At 43.7% G+C, this 21,373-nt stretch overlaps 1 protein-coding gene across 1 annotated transcript in view; it reads right to left on the bottom strand.

Moving 5' to 3' along the window:
- The window catches only part of CNTN3 (contactin 3), a 104,301-nt gene extending 84,256 nt beyond the window's left edge, over positions 1-20,045 (bottom strand). Inside the window, exon 1 of the mRNA XM_032699166.1 lies at positions 19,927-20,045. The gene's annotated coding sequence lies outside the window, so the exon portion shown is untranslated. The remainder of the gene's footprint in view (positions 1-19,926) is intronic.
- Positions 20,046-21,373: the final 1,328 nt, after the last annotated feature.

The following is a 21,373-nucleotide window of genomic DNA, read 5'->3' as shown; positions in this document are numbered from 1 at the left end:
GTAGCCACTGTGAGGTGCCTGTGGCTCTTCCTCAGCCTCCCTGTCCCTGCAGGGGCATCGGCAGTGACACAAATCATCCTGATCCACTTGGGCTGCAAGCACAGACGGGAGAACAAAGTTTCCCAGAAACTTTTCTATTACCAAGCACTAAGCAGGATTAAACTTCTCTCCAGCGTGTCATTAGCACAGACCTAGTTAAAAGCATCATTTTATACAAAATTCATTTACAACAGCTTTATACAGAAGAACCAACAACTGTTCTGTGCAGAGTTTTCTTACAACTTCTCTTGTCTCGCTGCATTTATCATCGCTCTCAGCCACATTCCCCTGCTCCACCAGCTCATCCATCCTCTGCACTTGATCCAAATCTCCCCGGGACACGGATCATGCAGGTGGTTCTGGTCTACAGAGCATCTTCCCCAGCCCTATTCTTATTTTAGTCCCTCCTTTTCCCACTGCAGCAAAGAGCATTTGTAGTGATTGAATGCCCACTCTCCCCACATCCTCATCTTTCTCCAGCGAGTGTCACAGCCCATCTCTGCTTTATTCCTCTCATCCATCACGACATTACAACCCTCTGAACACACCAACTGGGCTTTCTGAGCTCAGTACCTGCAGTTATTCCATCTCACAACTATAACCACTGAAAAAGCTTTAGCTCAGCTGAGCCCTCCCCACGGGGAGTTCCTCCATGTCAACAAAGGCAGTGAAGGCGCAAAAAGAAAATAATTAAGGGATGACATTTATCTTGAAGTCCTCAGGAATCCTACTCTATTTTAAGACCATCACACCTTCCACAACTCTGTGCACCAGCTGCTCAAGAGCCTCTTTACATCCTGCCAGGGGTCTTTGCATCACCTGCAGGGACAGCCCACCTCAATCAGTTTTGGGATGCCCTCGGGAGCACTTAACAGAGGAGCCAGCTTTGCATTCTTCCCGAAGTTTACAGGGAAATGTTTATCAGACTCTCTTTAAACTCCTGCTTTTAATCAGTTACATGATACAATTTGAATTTAGTGAGTCCTTGAAGCAACAGCAACCCCAGAGCCAACACACACTGCAGACAGATGCCCAACACAGTGACTCAGGTCTCATGATGTGCTTAGTTACTGTCATTAGAAACTAAATTATACCTATTTGTGGTGTTGGCACAGTGAAGGTGTTACACTGATAGGGGAGGTTAATTTTCTCAAATTCAAAATACAGATATTAAATCTGAATTATACTGCCCTTTTCTACATCACTTAATGAAACAACCACACATTGATAAATATAAAATTTGATGAGACCAAGCATATTTCCACAGAAGGTTCATTCTGGAGCACTTAAAACATGTCTTGATACTGTTTGTTCTTTCTGTCCAGCCAGTTTATCAGAAATAAACTGATAATATTTTTAAGGGCTCTAGTTAAAAAACCATACCTCTAACTCATAGGATAAATTGAATTAAGACACTTATTAGCACTTACTAGGACAATATTAACTGTCCAAGCCTAAGCCAAGACAGTTGGTTTCAATTGGCAAGATGGTCCCGACACGGATGCAAGCACAGATTCCATCCCTGCTGCCCTGGGATGGCTCCTGTGCCCTGAGGAGCAGCTTTGCTGCAGTGTTCATCTGCATAAGACTTTGTGTGCCCTAGTTACCACCAAACTCACTTCCAGGCTCCAAGTAAAACCTTCATTCAGTGCCAGAACTGCATTTCCCAAACATACACAAGAAAAGGATGTTAAAACCCGAGTACTTTCAAGCTGCAATGTCTTGGGAAGAATTCTTTGCCTGTGGTAACCCACAGTCTTGCCTATTTAGCACAAAGAGAAGTTTGAGATTGCCTACAAGTGTTCATAAAATCTAAAAATATGTATTCATATGCAGTCACCTCCAACAGTCAACTGCTGCTGGTATTTTAAATACCTCCATTTATTACATGGTACAAATAAATTTCTCTATATTTCAGTAGATTATTAAATGCCTTCCCACCCCATGTTACACGTCAGTGCAACAACCTCCTGCATTTAAAAGCTCTAAGATTAATGTACCATAATGTCAAAATTGCAATGCACCCTTGATGACACAACCTCTGCTCTGTCCATTAATTCTTCCTTTCTTGGAAGAACTGTATTTCCAACCAATAACCAACTTCAAAAGTCCTCTTTTTTTTTTTTTCCTCCAGAAGAGTGACCTGTCACAAATAAAGTATTTCCTCTGCTATTTTCAGGGCCCTGTTCTGACAATTTGTATGCCTGAGGCTTTCCCCCTGTAACCTACCAATTTCAGATAGCCTTTTGATAACACATATGGGTCATCACCTTCAACCAGGCATTCCAAGACAGGTACTTCCAGAGGTCAGAAATTCTTTGAACCCAGATGACAGCAAGTCACAATTCACTTTAAAATAATCTAAGGCTCTGGAATTATGATAAATAAATCAGAGCTACTGGGGGGAAAAAAAAAAATCAAATATGAAGTTGGATGAACTATGCCTTGTATAGCTGCACTGGGGGAAAAAGGGTGAGACCTGATTTATATTTCCATAAGGAGAATAACTATAATTTCTACATTTGTGTTACAAGCTCTCCAGGGCTGCCAGAGGACTCACTCACTGCCCATCAGCAGAGGAAGCACAGGAAACCTTGGGATGGCAGGAGATGCTGCTGAGGAGTCGACACTTAGTCCCTGAAAAGAAGGATGACCATTAGAATCAGAATGGTTTGGGTGGGAAGGCACCTTAAAGATCATCTCATTCCACCCCCTGCCATGGGCAGGGACACCTTCCACTAGCCCAGGTTGCTCCAAGCCCCATCTAACCTGGCCTTGGACACTTCCAGGGATGGGGCAGCCACAGCTTCTCTGGGCAACCTGTGCCAGGGCCTCCCCACCCTCGCAGGGAAGAATTCTTTCCTAATACCTAAAACTAGATTTCCACTCTTTTAGTTTGAAGTCATTCCCCCTTGTCCTGTCACTCCAGGTCTTTGCAAACCATCTCTCTCCATCTTTCTTGCAGGCTCCCTTCTGGTCCTGCAAGGTCACAATGAGGTCACCCCAAAGCGTCTCTTCTCCAGGCGGAACAATCCCGTCTGTCTCAGCCTTTCTTTCCAGCAGAGCTGCTCCATCCCTCTGATCATCTTGGTGCCTCCTCTGGGCTCTCCCCAGCAGCTCCATGTCCTTCCTGTGCTGGTTCATCGGGGCTGGAGGAAGCTCTGCAGGGGGATCTCACCTGAGGGGGCAGAAGGACAGAACTGCCCCTTCCCCTGCTGCCCACGCTGTGGGATCAGCCCAGGATACCTTTATTAGCCATTCCTCATTCCCACACAAGCAGTCTTTGTATTAACATATGGAGAGAGGTCTCTGGTGATGCACAAATAACACATTATTCCTCTCAAAGCACCTTTGGGTCCTTCTCCTACAAATCACAGCTTCAAAAGCTTCTTTTATCCTGCATGGTTGCCCCAATAAAACTCATCACTTTCCATTGCATACATAATTTCCCTTTGATATTCCTTGGCCAGAACAGAGTTGATCTGTGCATCCCACAGTGTCCCAGTGGGCATTAACATCCACCTCCTGCGTGTGCCCGGGGAGCCCCGGGAACGCTGATCGGAGCTGCCCCGGCTCCAAGGGTCACCTGCAGCAATTTGTCAGCAGTTCCCTCTTCATCAAAAATTTAAAGACTGCTGAATTTCTGATGATCCTACTGCCCACAGTTAAAACTTCAAATATCTTTTTTTAACGGAACGTGCCGTTCTCCCCCATCTCTCTCCCATAAACAAGAGCAGCGACTCCTTAAAATCATGGGATAGGACAAGCAAGACACATCCTGCCCTCGAGATGGGCTTCAAATCCCATTAGGTGAAATTCAGGCAGTTCCATTTACCTGGAACTGAGGCATCTAGGGAGCAAAGTGCCACAGAGTAATAGCAGACCATCTTCAAGCACTTAGGAAAACGGAACAAAAAATCCAACACAAACCTGAAGCCTTTCCTAAGCTCCCTCCCAACACAAAGACTCAAAAAAAGGGAAAGAATTAAGAATGAAGAACAAAACAAAAAAAACACAGCTCACTGAATGACACCAGGTAAAACACCAACACAGTCAATCCACTTAAAAAGTGCTGACAATATATTACTCTGCAACTCAAAGGCATATAAAACTCAACGTGAAAATACTCTCAACATCCAAATACACTAAAATTGACAACAATAGGGCCCTGGGTTTAACTAACTTTGCGTAAAGAAGTAGTTATTTTGATTTACAGAACTCCCTTTAACAAGTATTTCTGCTCTTAAGCCCAAAAACACTCATCAGAATGTACACTCCAGCCTTTCTGGTCTCTCTCACTGCAGGAGAAATTCAATCAGACCAGACAGAAACAACATTTCCAACCCACTAAACTTCTCTTATACTGACAATTTAAACTGCAACATATGAGAAAAATCATTCTGTGTTGAATACCTTTATAGCTGACAAATTAACCAGTCAGTACACTTTGGGCTTGAAAAACCTTTGAGATTTTTTAGGTAAAACAGTAAAAAGTGTTGCCAGCTGTGTGTATGCATACACATGTACATAGAAAAGTATTTACAGTTAATCTATATAAAAAAAATATAAAAAAATATATGCAGTAATCTAATAATGTAAACTAAACAGACAATTGCAGAAAAATCCCTTCCTTCTCACCCTCTCTTTCCTTCTTCCAAGTCTCATTAAGGCTCAAGTGCCTACAAGAAAATTCATCCAATTATAATGGCATTTTTGTCATATGCCCAACTAAATACAGGAAGAAATCCTCAATGCACAACATGTCTTTAAAACACCCAATCAAAACTTGAAAGATGGTCTGTGTATTGCATTAACCAGGCATTTTCCAGGAAAAGCAGTACAGTTACTTCTCTGTTTTGAATGGAAATGGAAAAACAAATCCCTAACAGATGTGAGGATGAGCCTCTAAGTGCCTGGGCTCCTCCTCTCCCATCCAAATGCCATGGTGGGCCTCGTGGCTTCCCACAAAGCTCTGGACTCAACTTTGCTCCTAAATGGAAAAAGACTCCAAGATTTCATATTTTAAGCTCTTTAATAATGCATTTCCATGCTGACTTTTCTGGCCAATTTACTCAGAGCAAGACAGGGCAGCCTCTCCCAGGCAGCCTTGCAGGGGTCTGATGGCAGGGTCTGCTGGGTTGGGTTTGGTTTGGGGTTTTTAACCACTCATTCAGCTTTGTACAGAACCTAGCAGGGAGCCATTACAAGGGCTAATACATCACAAACCCAAACAAACAAACCCATTCAGTGACTCTGAGGGAGATGCTTGTCCTCTGCATGGGTCCTACGGCACATCTGTACACTTACAGAGGGGAATTTAGTATTTTACTATTACACTACACATTTGTTTCTTCTTGACCAACATTAACGAAATTCCCCAGACTAAAACTGGTGCAGACTTGCTGGTGACACACATTGCTCCACATTAACTTTTTTCTTCTTTCCCTAAGCCTCAAATACAAGGTTCTCTTCTCTGAACAGAAACAAGCCAAGAGGAAGAGATGACCTACAGGCAAGCTGACCTGAGACCCCACAAGTTTATTTTCTGTCTCATGGCCAGGTGAACACAAGGGCTCCTTTGTTGTCTCTTTAGCTAGGAGACATCTAGAGTTTTCACCACATTAGGCAAGGGTGAGGTGTCACATGTATCACTGAACTGGCAGTAAATCTTGTTTTAAGGTCAGCACACACACACACTGGAGTACAATAGTCCTTACACCAATATGCACACACTGGATAGATTTTGTGGAGAACAGCTCAGTGAGACATGGGGCAATTTGGGTGGGGAAGCCAAAGCTCCTCTGGAGGGTCTTCTCCAAAGGTCAGTGCATCCTTCAAAGCGCCTCCAGGGATGGAGAAGGTAAGTGAAACACTGGTCAAGGCAACTCCTCGCTGTAACTCCCATCAAACCACCTCACAGGGCTGAAGGATAAACACAGCACCACCAGGATCCCTCACCAAGACCTCACCCACAGGAATCCCAGGATCACTGAGGTTGGAAAAGCCCTCCAAGATCACAGAGTCCCCCCTGTGCCCAATCTCCACCTTGTCCCCCAGCCCAGAGCACTGAGTGCCAGTTCCAGTCCTTCCTTGGACACCTCCAGGGGTGGGGACTCCAAACCTCCCTGGGCAGCCCCTTCCAATGCCTGACCACCCTTCCCATGGAGAAATTCCTCCTGATGTCCAAAGCCCGTTGCCCCACATGCTCCAGCACATCTGGTTACAGCCTGACATGTAACAGGTAAGGAGAAGTATCGTCTCTGTTTAATGATAGAAGAACAATTAATTCCCAAGAACTAAGATACCACGAGGGCAAAATGGCATAAATGCTTCTATTATATAAGTAAACAAGGGGAATAAAGGTAAAAACGTGAAATTTACATTTTATACACAGTTTTCCCAGCATTTTCTGCTTCTTTTGAAATATCTCTATCCTGGGAATGGAGGAGCTCGAGAGAAGAATTCACCAATTTCGGTAAGGAACTGAGCGTCAGGAGATATGGCCACAGGTACCCTTAATCTATCCTGTCTGTGATTATCTCACTCAAAGTCACATGCAAGAAAATAATCCCCTGCAGCACAGAGCACTGATGTGAAAGGGAAGAAAAGCTCAGAGTCACAGCTGAATGGTTAGAGCTGAACCCATTTCAGCACTTTTTTTTCCCCTTCTACTTCTGGAGACCAGGGTAGTTTAATCTGCATTGATGTCTATGAAGTTGCACTCAAAAAGTTATTCAGCCCAAGAGAGTTTCCTCTCTTATGGCTTGAAATAAAATGCTCAAATATTTTTATGCAAAGGTTTTTTTTCTTTTTTTCCTTTTTTTCCTTTTTTTAAAAAAAAAGAAACTATGAGACATTGCCTGAAAACTTGAATACTGCTTTTCAGCCAAATTTCAAACGAGTAGCACAGTTATTAACCCAAAAGTGAGATTATAAGACAACAACAAAAAAAAAAAAAAACCACACCAGAAGGCAAAATAATACCCCTTGGAGACAGTGCTAAAGCCATTACAGATGTTCAGTTGATTAGTGTGGCTGATTTGCTTGCACATGTCAGTACAGTAACATAATCAAACCATTTTATGGTTACTATTAAGACCACAGAATATGGTAATTTATTTATTATTTTTATTTTGACAGAACACTTCACCACCTCCTTACTTTCTCTCTGTTTTGCCCTCCCCATTCCTGCTCCCTTTCATTGTTCCAAAATTAATTCCAGTATTAATTTAGATACACATTTGCTTAGTTAACTTACTGCTGGAAGAGGACAGTTCCCAGACCCCTATGATGGGAACAGGAAGAAGGAGAAAGCAAGATGAACAATGAAACCACAGCAGTTAATATCTCATTTTTTGCATAATTTAGATATTATAATTATTATTTGGGCATATTTGTTTCCTCATGTCTCCATAATTTGGAAAAAGCAGAATACCAGAGGTTAAATTTCCTGTGAGTTGTCTTTCATTGACACTAAAAGAGGGTCTGTCCCAAGATTAATGTGTGCAAATACAGCTGATCCACCAAAAGCAGTAAAGAAAGAACCAGACTTGTTTGCCAAACAACTCTGGAACACCTCTTTTATCCTTCATCTGTAACGAGGCCTCACTTTTAGGGAGAAAAAAACCAACCCAGTGTTTAAATTACTTAACAAGATCTCTTTAAATATCAGCACAAGGTTAGATGTGATAAAGACTATTGGCTTTGCTGGATAAGTTTGACAGCTTCAGTCTAAAAGAAAAAAACCCAAACAAAACTGGAAAGAGCAGAGAGTTCCACTGAGACAAAATTCAGTGGGGATGAACCTAAGAATATCTAAAGTACTAAAAAAAACAACAACAACAACAAAATCAATTTCTTGATTAGGAACTAAATTTAAATTAGGAAATCTCTGTCTGGCAGAGGTTTGAAAAACATGGAAGGAGAAGGAGACGGGGAGAGAGGTTAATTGGTTTGTACAGTATTAAGAGTACCAAGATACAAAATGTCCTTGGCAGGAAAACAAATCTGCAGAAGGGTGACACAGAGCCCATGGAAGGGGATGGAGAGACAAACAAATTTAATTTTTGAGGTTCAGGAGTTTTATTTCATTCTAATAATAATAATAATAGTAATATTGTTCTGAGGTTATTCATTGCACCAAAGTATGTTTGAAATACAGCTCCAAAAAACCTACACTTGGAGCGTTCCTGACCAAAAAACTCCACTTCCCAAATATCCCTTTACCTTTTCTTCAGAGAGTAACAATTCTTTTCCACCATGTCTAACAGCAAAGTAGCAACAAGCCCCAGGCCCAAGAAGATGCTGTTTTTCTTTTGGATCTCCAAGGTTCACTTCATGTCTTAATGCACTTGGTGTTGCTCTTGCCATTAATCGTGTCCTGCAGACCAAGAGAAAGTGCTTTTCCAGAAATGACCTCTAAAGAAATTCATAATTCTTTAAAAACCAATAAACCCACTGAGCCAGAAAGCTCAGCCCTTCTGCAGTGGGCTACAAGCACACAAGCTGCTTTAGTCCCTTCAGCCACAGGCACTTCCACCTTTGATTTAAAGCACAGAGTGGGAACTGTTGACATCCAGTTTAACAACATACCTGTGTTCTGAGCCAGGAAAGGAAGGAAGGGGCCAGAAGACACCAGAAGTCCTTCATGAAGGACTTCACACTAGTTCACACTAGGGACATGTTACATAAATTTAATTCATCACTAAATTTTGTATTTTCCTGTGCTAAAACCAAAGGAGCAAAGGCTGCTGGACAGTCCTAATATTTCTCCCTAACCTCTCAGAACTAGGGCAGCATCCCATAGCATTTTCCAGATGTTCCTCCAGAAATCAAGGTTTTCTGCATTACATTTTTCTGGAGTTGCCCTTATCAAAAGAAAATATACTCTCTGAGGAATGGATATATGTGTGCATCAACACATATATTAGATGAGTTCTCACTCTTCCTCGCAGGGAGAAGCTCTAAGTTGAACATGAAATTTGAATAGTCACATCTGTCACATATGACATGAAAGGTGCTGCAGTTGCTAAAATATTTGGGACACCTCTGCATCCTTCACTGCACAGGAGAGGGAAGGCAAAAATCAGGACTTACGCTGAAACAGCGACCTAAAGAACATATTATGCCTGGCTTGAAGTAGTACCAATAAAGCAAGAACAAAACATGAACTCATCTACAAAAAAAATCCCTGGACAAGAGTACTTGAAGCTGTGCCTACAATTAAGTCATAAAAAGTAATTTTAATTCTACAGAGGCTTTTGAAGAGTTTTTTGATTAACCAGACCATTAAATTCACCTGACCACAGTGAGTCTAGGAAGCAGAGTTTTTCAAAGCCTAATATTAAAGGGACTTTCAAAACTTCTTTCACTTTCCTGTAATATTAATTGGATATACATATATTTGACATCATGGAGAAGAAAAATACTATAATAGAGCTTTGTCAATTAATGATAAAGCCTTGCTGGGATTTTGTTTCTAGAAGTACCAGCATCTTTCAGGTAGAAAAGCCTAAGGTATGTAAAATACATCCCAGTGAAACAGAGGGCTGTATTTTTTAGAAGTCCCCTACACAATGCAGAGAAAATACGTGGAATTTATCAGAATAATACATCACTCAGGAGGATTTGCAAAGGAACCAGATAAATAACAAATAACAAGCGTGCCCAGAATTACAGTTGCCTGCATCTATAAAGCAGAGAGAGGAGAACAGGCAAAGGCTGAAGGAGGGCAGGTTTAGATTGGATATAAGGACGAAATTCTTCACTGTGAGGGTGGTGAGACCCTGGCAGAGGTTTTCCAGAAAGGCTGTGGACTCCAAATCCCTGGAGGCTTCTCAAGGCCAGGTTGGATGGTGCTTGGAGCAACCTGATCCAGTAGAAGGTGCCCCTGACCATGGCAGAGGTTGGAATGAGATGAGCTTTAATGTCCCTTCCAACCCAAACCATTCTATGATTCTCTATTTCCACACGTTCATTACGAGTTAAACTTAACTAATGTAGAGTGTCAAGAGTTTTTCCATCACTGCAACATTAACATACCTTTTGTGCAAATAAAAAACTCAGAGCAGCTCCCTGCTGCCATCCATGTTTGTATCCCAACTTGTCTTCACATGAGCCATTTCACTACTTCAAATCCCTCTGCAATACTATTGCCCAGGAAGCACAGGAATAAATCAATCCGAGAACGGTGTGTCCATTACCAACTTTAATTAGGCTTATTGGACAAGCTGCTGAGTCTTTTGGAAAGGAAAAATGTGGATCCTTACAAATGTAGAATTAGAAGAAATTTCCATTAGAATTGCAGGCAGTTCACTGTCTGCAGTGCTTGTTCCCCAGACTGAGGCACTTGAAATTTTTCTGAAAATACAGAGGAAATGCTGATTTTTCTCTCCCTGCTGCTGGGAGGTGAGGGCTGGGAGAAGATCAGCTTTGTTACAATACTGTAAAGGGGCATAAGAATAGAGAAGACTATATTTCTTCTGCTTATTTTCCTAAGTTACCTGCAGAAAATAAAAATAACATTTTTCCCTTCTGGGTCATGTTGTATGCACCAACTAAAAACTCGAAACCTGGTTCTCTTAAAGATGCCACTCCAGACATCTGGAGTGCTGGAATATTATCTGCTGGAAAGACAGCATCCTTGGACACTAAGGGGAAGTCTGTCTGTGTCATTAGGGATTTATATGTTTGAGACTGACTTGTAATTCTTTTCAAGCTGGAAACACCTACCATGACAGCATCCACGGTTCTCAAAAAGGCAGCGGATACCTGGTGAGGAATTAAAGGGATTTAACAACCCAGATCAGAACTCATGCCTACTCTGCATTAAGTAATCAACACTCCATCTAAGAACAAGAACAGACTGGAGAAAACTTCAGGTTTAATCCTAAACCTTATCACTGCTTTCTATCAGTTTCATACATTTTACTTCTGTGTTTTAATTTTATATTCACAACTACGCAAAGGCAGCTTTTTGTTCTTTTGGGATAAGACAGAGGCACGAGCAGGTAACCAGGCAGGTTATCAAAATCTGCAACATCAGGATGTTCAGATGCTGGGGGAAGAGAAGATTGTATGTTAAAACAGCTCAACATCAAGAAGCACGAGGTGGTGGAGCTTTGCAACTTCCTTAAGCTGCTTAGCTTTAGATAAGGAGCTTATGCAACTTTCTTAACTCTGGAGAACATTCAGCAAGTGATATCAAAACTGTTCAAGTTACACTTGGGACAGATACTTCATGAGTACTGTCATTCTGCCCTCTTACCACTGAGAGAGTGAAAAAAAATCCAATTCCCCCCAAAAAACCACCAGCCCACTCAAGTCAGGTACAATTTAACAGAGTGGTGAGTCCCACAATTGTTTTCCTTGATGTTTGCCATACATGATATGGACACAGCATAGCAAGCCCAGCTTCTGAGCAAGAGATTATTTCACATTTCTAAGTGGAGCCTGACAAGGAAGAAGCTACTTTGTGGTCATCTAGAAGTACTTGTGGAAACAACTATAAATACTATTGTTGTTCTAGTCACCAAGCAGACTTATGGTAAGTTGTTTGGATTTTTCATCTGAAAATAAACCAATCAACCCACCACGGATCTAGACAAGAGTCCTCACGGGACAGGAAGGGGAGAAGTTCAAAGCCTTGAAGTCTTAGAACAGTCTTAAAGAAGTTCCATCAAAGCTGGGAACTGAACGAACAAAAAACAGGAAAGACTCTACAGTCCTTAGAAGCTGTTGAAGAAAAACATGGAAAAAGCTGAGAAGAGTCCACGATCCTTTTCTGGACCTCGGTGACTTATGGAGAGGCAGAAAATGCCACCATCACTTCCAGGGAACACACCAGTGGTGTCCCACACCAGGCCAGGGCACCACTCGGCTCTCCAACCACGGGCTCCTGAGGACCGTGGTTTTGAAGAGGAAGGTGTGTTTCTCCATGAAGGTTCAACTTATTTCAGCTGTTCTGTAGGAGGGATCTGTGTCCACAGAAAAACTTGTTTCCAAATGCACCCAATGAAATACTGGGACTTTGTAGTACCTGGATTTTAGTGTGTGAGCCACAGTTACGTGGCAGGGGAGAGCTTGCTATAAAAAGTGCCAAGTAAAACCCACTATCTCCTGTTATTCTTGGAGAAGAGGGGAGGAAACTCTACTTATTCTTCATTTAACAGTCAGAGAAGAACAGCACTTTTAGATATAACACCTTTTCTGTTTACATTTTAAGCTTATCAAGGAAAAAAAGTGCTCGAGGAGACTAAACTGCAGCTTTTAAAGCATTACAAACACAGCTCTTTTCCAAAGCCATAGCAATTTGTATTTTCTTTAGCAATACGACAGCAAAAATAGTCAATGTGAGATTCAAAATCCAATAGTTACAAAAATTATAGCGAGAAATTGAAAAACTGCAAGATCTATAAACAGATTAAGGTAAACATCTAAAAGGAAAACTACGATATACATGCAACCACTTCAGCAACTGTATTTGATTCTAGGAACTGTCTGCCAGTTCTCTCTAAGGCTTCATGGCTTTTTCCACTATAATTTCAACAGGATTTTCAGAACAGGAACGATGTGAGACAAGCAACGAGAGGAACAGTGCTGTGTGAGGAGGCAGACCCTCAAAAATAGGGGAGAACAGGAAAATAACTCTGGTTTACATTAATTTAGCTACTTCTGGGACAACAGCTGACTCTTGCTTAGTCAAGAGGAGAAAACAGACAAACAAGTAAATGCCCAAGAATGGGAGAAGGGTCACACATGAGCAGCTGCTGCCCTTTATCTTGTTGAGAAGAAAAAAAAAAAAAAAATCATTTAAGTGCACTTCCAGTGCAGCTGGGCAGGGATGGCAACAGAGTTCATGGGGCTGTGTACAGAGCTCTGGGCTAAGCACAGGGCCAGGTAAACTGGCACCCAGCCCAACGTTAAGGGAAGAAAAAAAAGAGTTTTCAGCATGAATTTAACCAGCCACCTCCTACCAGTTTTAGCAGGGAGTTGTTTGATCAAGTAAACACACACACACAAGATGTATTTTCTCTGGTGTAAAAAGTTTAGTGTGCAAACAGATGCTTTTCATATGCCAACTACACACACCCCCCAACCCAGTGAGTGCACAGAACAGCTCTGCAGCATCCATAAATCTCCATCCAGAGGAGGAGTACATTGCTAAAAACATACATTTAAACACTCAAACTGATGAGAGGGACTGCCCAGCTGAAAGACCACAAACCACAGAAACTCGAGGTTATTCTGATGTTAATAACAGAAGAGAAATGCACATATGTAATAGGGTGTGAGCTGATAGCTCTTCATCACCAAGGTTTATTCAGAGTATTTGTTTTTAGGAAGCACAACAAACATTTCACTGCTGTTATTTCATTTTCCAGCAGCCTGTTCCCAGAGCACAAGACACTTCAGAGGTAAAGAGGTACTGGTGGTCAAGCAGTGACCTAACAGCAGTGCTATCAGCCTATCCTCTGCTTTATAAATTACCCTAATAACACATACATGCATAGACAGCCCTTTCTTTTTATTGTCATTTACAACCTACATCAACACAGTTGGCTGAGATGTTAAATAACCCAGGATGCTGCAGAGAGCTTTCCTCCCACTCAGCTCTGCCCACACAACAACCTGCACTACACTTGCAGCAGCAAGCACTTAAAAGTTTTCATTTAAATGAAGAAAGAAGTCACAGAAAATGCTGATATTTCAGACATGAGCTTTTGATGTAAAAACTGCACATGTATGTTCTACCAACACATAATCCCACCACCCAGTACCACCAGGGGCTACTATGAGATGCTCCAGCATCTCATATGAGCAAAGGAAGACCCTGTTTTCATGATTTTAGAAACAAACTGGTCTCCACCAGCAGGACAGATGGATAGGCAGCACAGACACACCCTGGTGACTGCAATCAGCCTTAAGAAGCCAGGATGAAACCAAAACACTTCACTACATGCAGGAAAATAAATGATGGTTTCTGCATCAACCATACCAGCTGAATTTTCCAGTTTCTCCATATAAAATATCTCCACAGTAATACATCATTAAAACACTATTTTTCATCTCACAGGTCTTACTGGCAACGCCAAGAGACCCCACCTTCAACACACGGAGCGTCTGCAAGGCAGAGACTGCTGCAAATGAACTATGAAAATCAGCATGCTTGCAAAGCTAAACAGAATTCATCATTTACTGACCTGCTCTGGATTGGATTAGACAGGATTGCTCCTTATGTAGTCAAGCACTGCAGCACGTTGGAAATTACTGTCCTGACCTCAGCACAAGCACAACAGAAGCTGGCCATGCTTCACATTTAGTCAGACTGTGGAAAACCAGTTAATTTTCCCTACCAGTCTACTCCAAAGAGAGGTTTACAGCTCCAAACAGCTGTAATTTATTATATTTTAAATTCCATAAGAGACCTAAACATGCTGAGCAATAATACTCTTCAGAGTTGTCAAGGCCTATTGAACTGAAATACACTTCCCACATCAGGACCATGGCACTGGGATTTCAGCATTGCTAGAAAGACAGGATTTTTTTTTTTTAAATGAGTCAGTACACAAAACACAGGAATAAGGAGAAGTGCGTGTTTAGAATGGTTAATTCCAGGATTGAGGTAGAATGCTCCAGCCCATTACACTTGGATTAAAGTGGTGATGGAAAAGTAAACTGAATTTAACCATAAACTTTCAATGAAGCTCAAACTACTGTTTTGAAACTACAGCAGAAGTCAAGACTTCTCAATTCTCCATTATAATTGAATGTACAAATGTGTCTATCTCCAACTATACCTATCAAAACCAAAGGAACAGCATATACGAATAGATCTGTAGTAATAGGTGAGAAACCTGCCCATACCTGGTGCCTCTGGTCTCTGGAACCAGCTGGAGTCCACAGCTTCCCTGGCACTGCACTACACAAGTGACTTACCGTGGTTAAAAAACCCACTTTATTTTGTTTTCTTCATTTAAATCCAGTGTGGAGGGACTAATTTGTAACAGCTGATCCAGTTTAAACAATCTGGACTGCAATCAGAAAGCAGAGACACCTGCCCTCCCCAGACACACCTGGTGGAGAGGCAGCACAGGAGCCTCGTTCCACCCTCAGCTGTTGGAATTGTAGCATATTAGGGAGCACACAGGTCCCCAGGGTGGCAGGGAGGTTGGTGGCACTGTCCTGTAAATCAGATTTCCTTAAGTTCCTTGCTGCTCACACCTGTTCACTCCCTGCCATCACAGCCTGTGTTTCCCCCTCAAACTGCAGGTCAGAAATGTAGTATTTGCATTTTCCAGCATCCAATACTTGACTTACAAGAACTTCCCATACAAGTCTAGTCATCCCTGCTGTTTCTTCCCTATTATCTGACCACTTATTCCAAAGCCTTTTACAGCCCTGTTGCTCTGTCTCATTTTCTGAGGTCCCACCATCCTGGTAGCTCTGCAGTCATGATCACAGTCAAACACAGATAAAGTTTCTTCTGTGTGCAGTCAGGATTAACAAAACCCCAAAACACACATCCAGATTTCAAATATTGTCTGTTCCCACTAAATAAGTTTCTCCAGGAGAGCACAAGCAATCTGCAGGTGTGATTGTTCAGCGCCGAGCACAACTTCAGGAGCTCCCACTGCTGTTTCCCCCAGCTGGAAATGTAGCAACTTTGCCTGTTTATTATTTTTTATGTTGATCAACAGACATATTTTTCAAGAGAAAGATACTTGGAAGTTATATAGTTTGGGGAAAAAAAAATCCCACATCATTTATGCTGATTTTAAGGAATATCATTACACTTGATTACATCTAAAAAGTGAAACTTCAGTAGTATAAAACTGCTCTTTCAAAATAAAGGCAATGCTATAGACACTATGAGCTGTATTTCCATTGATGTTTTCTCAGACCAAATGTCAACATGCAGACTTCAGATTTACAAACAAAAAACCCTGCATCATTTCATCAGCTGCCCACCTCCTTCACTCTTCATTCAACCACATACAAGACTGAGAATCCGTAAGAGTTTTGAGCTCCTGACACTCCCCTTCCCTCTGTATTAGCTCTTGTCTTTGCATTAGAGAGGATGCTAAAAATAAATTATGTATAGTAAATTTTAGCTGATTGTAGTCACAGCTTTTTCCACCCTTCCCACTTCTGTTACCCAGTCTCTCCTGGATACGCTTTTGCTTGAAAGGCCATCAACTTTGAGCTGGTTTTCATCTGTCTCAACGGACAAGAGAACAGTTGTAGCCTTTGGAGCACAGAATCAGTGGTTGTGAACAGCAAAGCACTTCTCAGCTTATGCAAACCTGCAGCCTTTACCTAATCCTTTCCTAGTTAAGGTACATTACCAGGTGCCACTGATGATTATTTAATTTTTCCCTCTAATTCATTCTCCTACACCATATGCTATAAAATGTACATATCCAAATCTACTCTGAGAAGTTCAGGCTATGACTCAAACAGCTTCACCGAGCCCAAGGTGGAGATGTCAGCACAAGAGAGGGCTACAGCTCTACCAGCTTCATTTTTCCACATTTTAGTTGGTTTTTAATGGGATAATCACTGACTGAGCTTTCCCTGGTTTGGCTGAGAGAAGCTGCCTCTGAGGAAGACCAGCTGTAGAGCTGCAAAACACCAAACAAACACAAATTGCTGGGACACAAAGAACTGCTGTCACCACAGGTATGTTTTGTTAAGGACAGCAACAACAAAGCAACCACTTCAGAGCATGAGCACCAAGGCAAATCCATTTCCAGAGATGACTCCTGTGACAGATTCAGGTCTGAAGGACCAAACCTGTAAGTTCCTCAACTTCTTCAGGCAAAAGTTGATTTCAAAATATCTTGCCTTTTAATCCATCTTGACATCACCCATGAGCTTAAGCAACGCTTCCATTACAAAAGTCCCTTGAATAAATCATTTCTCACCACTTCTACCCTCAGTAGTGTTCAACTTTAATGAGTGCATACATCCTATGGGACTATAATCCAGTGTTCACTGGTTTCCAGATATGAACTAGAAGGTTATGTATTTGCTATGAGAACAAGACAGACCTCGCTACCAAGTTGAGCACCAAGAAGGGCGAAAACTAACACACACAAAAAGTAACTTCACAGATGAACAAACTTCACCTTTTCCTTGCTTTTCTAGTAAATCAAGACCCATTTTATAATTATTTCTCAGGTCATCCAAAGTCTTCTTTATACTCAGGAGGGATACTCACCTCCAGCCAGAGTCATTCCTCATCACTAATAACTTCCCTCTCCCTGCAGGCTTGCTCAGACAACAGTCCCATGCCATCAGAAATGCATGAAAAATCTTGTTTGCAAACTGCACTTAAGCTGTGTCTTCTGGTATCAAAGTAAACCCTGATAATCTCTTACACACATACAAACCCATCAGCTTATGTCACTTGTAAGAATCAGCCTCTTCCAGGAAAAACAGCAAAAAGACTGACTCTATTTGCAGAAATCTCCCGCTGCAGTATCACAATAACATTAAGATGTTCTTGTGGTATTGCAATGGGAAAATTCCCACAAGAAACAAGAAATACCACAAGAACATAAACACAAACAACATCAAAGACAGCGAGTCTTGCTCAGAAAAAAAAAACAAACAACCAAACCCACCGCCCCTGCAGAGCTGTTGGAAGCGTTTGTGGGTGGAAAACTCCAAGAGAAGCATTATAGAAAAGTGACATGAAAATATGGCATCGCTCCTTGGCTGCGGTGACGTGATCTCTAGGAATTTAAAGGATGAGTTGCTTTGGTAGGTCTGTAACTCACATATCCACAAGCCCAGGGATCTGCCAGCTGGACACACACATTCTGGACAAGACCCTAACTCAGGTCACAGCAGCATCAGAGCTGAAAGAGTGCCAGAGCTTGCCACCATTCCAGAGCGGATCTGAACCCCACAGAAAAAAATCTCATGGTTTAACATGAAAGGTACCATGTTTCAGATTAATCAGGCAACCCCTACCTGATGCTCTATTCATTGAGCAACCAAACAACTTTGGAAAAACCTCACTGCAAATGCCAGTGCCAACTCACAAACCCCCTGTTCCCTCAACAAGGACCCGAGCGGTGCCTCCCACTGCTTTACATTCCCAGAAAACACCAACGCTTCCAGCTCCGAGCCTGCAGTTCATTCCCTGCAGTGCCAGGCAATGCTGAGAGTAATAGAGAGAAGCAAAACCACTATCAAGGCTGTAGGAGCCCTGATGAACAAGGGAAGTGCCAACGTGGCAGGATAGAGACCTCAACTGGGACGACGTGAAACTTCAGCCCCAACACCAAACCAGCAGCATTTGAGCAAGAATTATTCACTTTCCCCCAACTATTCCCCTCAAATGCTTTCACAAATTTATTTGGTAGATTAATATGGTAAGTCTCTCGCATAATAAATAACTTTCTGGAACAATTCCACGTGGAGTACACTTTTAATGCTTAAAAGTTAGTTCAGCATTTCCATTACTGATTTTAATAATTTGTTCGTAACCTTCCATATACATTAAAAAAAATAGATCACTGAAGAAACCTGGCATGCAGCTTAAACCATAGTTTAAGTTTCTCTTGCAGAATACCACAGTCAATACTTTGCAGAGTTTGCCTGCCCTTCCTAAGGACTTGAATGTTATTTTTACATTTTTACACTCATGATAATGACAATATTCCCCTCATACAAAACAAGCACTTTCAGGACAGCTAGAAATCAGCATGGAAGTCATTTTGGGGATGTGTCAATGCCTCCAGGAAGGTAATCATGACTAACCAGCTTGCACCCAAGGTTATTGCTGGATCATTTCACATCAGAAATGAACTGATCTCTCTCCGACGCATCCAACAAAATGGTGCTTGGATTTAGGTTAATCACAGCCAGGCACCACGCTTAATTGGCAACAAGGTCACACAGCGATGCTGGGGACATGAGCAGCTCGTACCCAGTAAGGTGTGAGTCATAAAAATCAAAAAAGTTCCATAAGAGAAGGCAAAGCTCTAGTTAGAGAAGGAACAGAGCCGGCAAACCCTGCAGAAAGGATATTGCAGAGAGCAGAGGGAAGCGGAGCCCGCAGCTGTGCCGAGCCACCGAGATAGCACAGAAACTTCGCGTCCAGCACCATCTTTCCTCCCGTGTCCGAGGGGAAAGTTCTGGTTTCGTCAGAATTTGGTCAAAACTCAACGGCCCCGAGTGACGTGCAGAAAGGGCAGAGTCATTATTCACGACGAAAAAGAAAAAGCTTTTCAAAACGCCTTCTCCGGAGTGGTGTGGGAGTTGTTTTAAACCAACACGCCAGATCCCCACCGGTATCAGAGCTGGGGGGCGGGAGGCTCATGTGCGCGCCTTCTCGCATTCGAGACAATTAGTCCTTAATTAAAAGCAACGCCAGAGCAGCGCAGCTTTAGAACTTGAGCAACTCCAGACTCGCTTAACACAATTTTCGAGGAAAAAAACCCCAGAGATCCAAACGCTACGCCAACCAAGAGACTACCCAGCCCCGGGCGCTCTCCCACCCCCGGGGACCCACGGGCGGCTCACGGAGCGTTCCCCCCGGGAAGGGGCGGCGTCGGGGGAGCTGCGGGGACGGGACGGCAGCTCCGGCAGCTCATACGATCAGCGGGGATCAATCAGGCGCTGCAGGAGCACGGACCGAGCAGGACCTGGCTCAGCATCCCCCCGAGCCCGGCGCGGACCCTCCCCGGGGGCACCGCTGCGATCCCAGACACGGAGCCGTCCCCGTGTTCCCGGCGCTCGCCCCGGCACCGCTCGGAGCATCCCCGGCCCCGCTGCCCCGGCTCGGCTCCTCCGCTCCATCCCTCCCGAGGGATGCGGGGGGCTCGGCGCTCCCCCCCAACCCGCACCGCAACTTAGTTCCCCAGAGTTGCCCACCTGCCGCCGAGCCGCCCCCGGCCGTGCCCGCAGCCCTTCCCGGCGGAGCCGCTCCGGGTAATCCTGCGGCTCCCGCGGCTCCCGGCGCCTCTTCTGGAGCGGCGCTCGCCGCGCTCCGGGCGGCGGGGCGGGACCCACCCGATCTCCCGCCCACCCGATCCGCACCCACCGCCCCCGGGCCGGCAAAGCCCAGCCCAGCCCAGCCCAGCCCAGCCCAGCCCAGCCCAGCCCAGCTCAGCTCAGCTCAGCTCAGCCCAGCTCAGCCCAGCTCAGCTCAGTTCTCCCGGGGATACGCTGCCGGGTGATGGTGGGTTCCCCCAGAGCCCCCTCTGGAATCCACCTGGGGAGGGTAAATGTGCTCCCGCAGCGAGCTTAGGAATGACGGGGAAAGTTGACGCGTTACAGGCTTAAATAAAAACTCCCATCTAATTTCTGGGCTGGAAGCCCAGGGAAAGAATCAGGTTCACGTAGGTCGCTGTGCAGGAGCCGGATGGAGGTTTTATTGAGTCTGGCTCCAGCTCATCGCTGTATTAGAGCTGTGCTGCTGTAATTAAGGCTGAGCAGAATTTCTTTCAGTCCCCCTTCCCCCTCTTTTTTTTTTTTTTTCAGCAGGTTATATAACAAATAGTGCTAAGTTTCCTGAAACCTCTATTATCTTTTAGCATCCCAAAGCACAGGGAAGAGTACATTATAATAAAGTGTGCATTAGCCTGCTGTGCTTCAGTGGAAGCCAAGATACACCAAGGATGGCTTTGGCTTCCCACCCACAGTGAAGTGTCAATGCAAGACAATCAGTCACAGCACCACAGAATGTTCAGCGTTGGGAGGGACCTTAAAGATCATCTCATTCCACCTCCCTGCCATGGGCAGGGACACCTTCCACTAGACCAGGTTTGTCCAAGCCCTGTCCAACCTGGCCTTGGGCACTTCCAGGGATGGGGCAGCCACAGCTTCTCTGGGCAACCTGTGCCAGAGCCTCCCCACCTGCACAGGGAAGGATTCTTTTCTAATATCCCATCTAACCCTACTCTCTGGCAGTGTGAAGCCATTCCCCCTTGTCCTGTCACTTCAGGCCCTTGTAAATAGTTTCTCTCCATCATTCCTGTCAGCCCATCCAGGCACTGGAAGGCCACAATTAGGTGACCCTGAAGCTTCTCTTCTCCAGGCTGAACAATCCCAATTCTCTCAGCCTTTCCTCCCAGCAGAGCTGCTCCAGCCCTCTGATCATCCTGGTGGCCCCCTCTGAACTTGCTTCAACAAGTTGATGTCCTTCCTGTGCTGGGGACCTGCCCAGAAGGGAGAAAGGACTCGATGACTGTCCTGTGGTACACAGAGGGATCTTGGACAGGGTGGCAATGCTTTGCTCTCTGGGCATCGGAGCGAAGGACATGAGGAAAACAGTTTTCTTCTTCAACGAGTAAGATTTAAGTCACTGCCACTTCTGTTT

The sequence above is a fragment of the Chiroxiphia lanceolata genome, chromosome 11 (genome assembly GCF_009829145.1).
Source record: "Chiroxiphia lanceolata isolate bChiLan1 chromosome 11, bChiLan1.pri, whole genome shotgun sequence".
Taxonomy (NCBI): Eukaryota; Metazoa; Chordata; class Aves; order Passeriformes; family Pipridae; genus Chiroxiphia; species Chiroxiphia lanceolata.
This window is presented reverse-complemented; position numbering and strand designations above follow the sequence as displayed.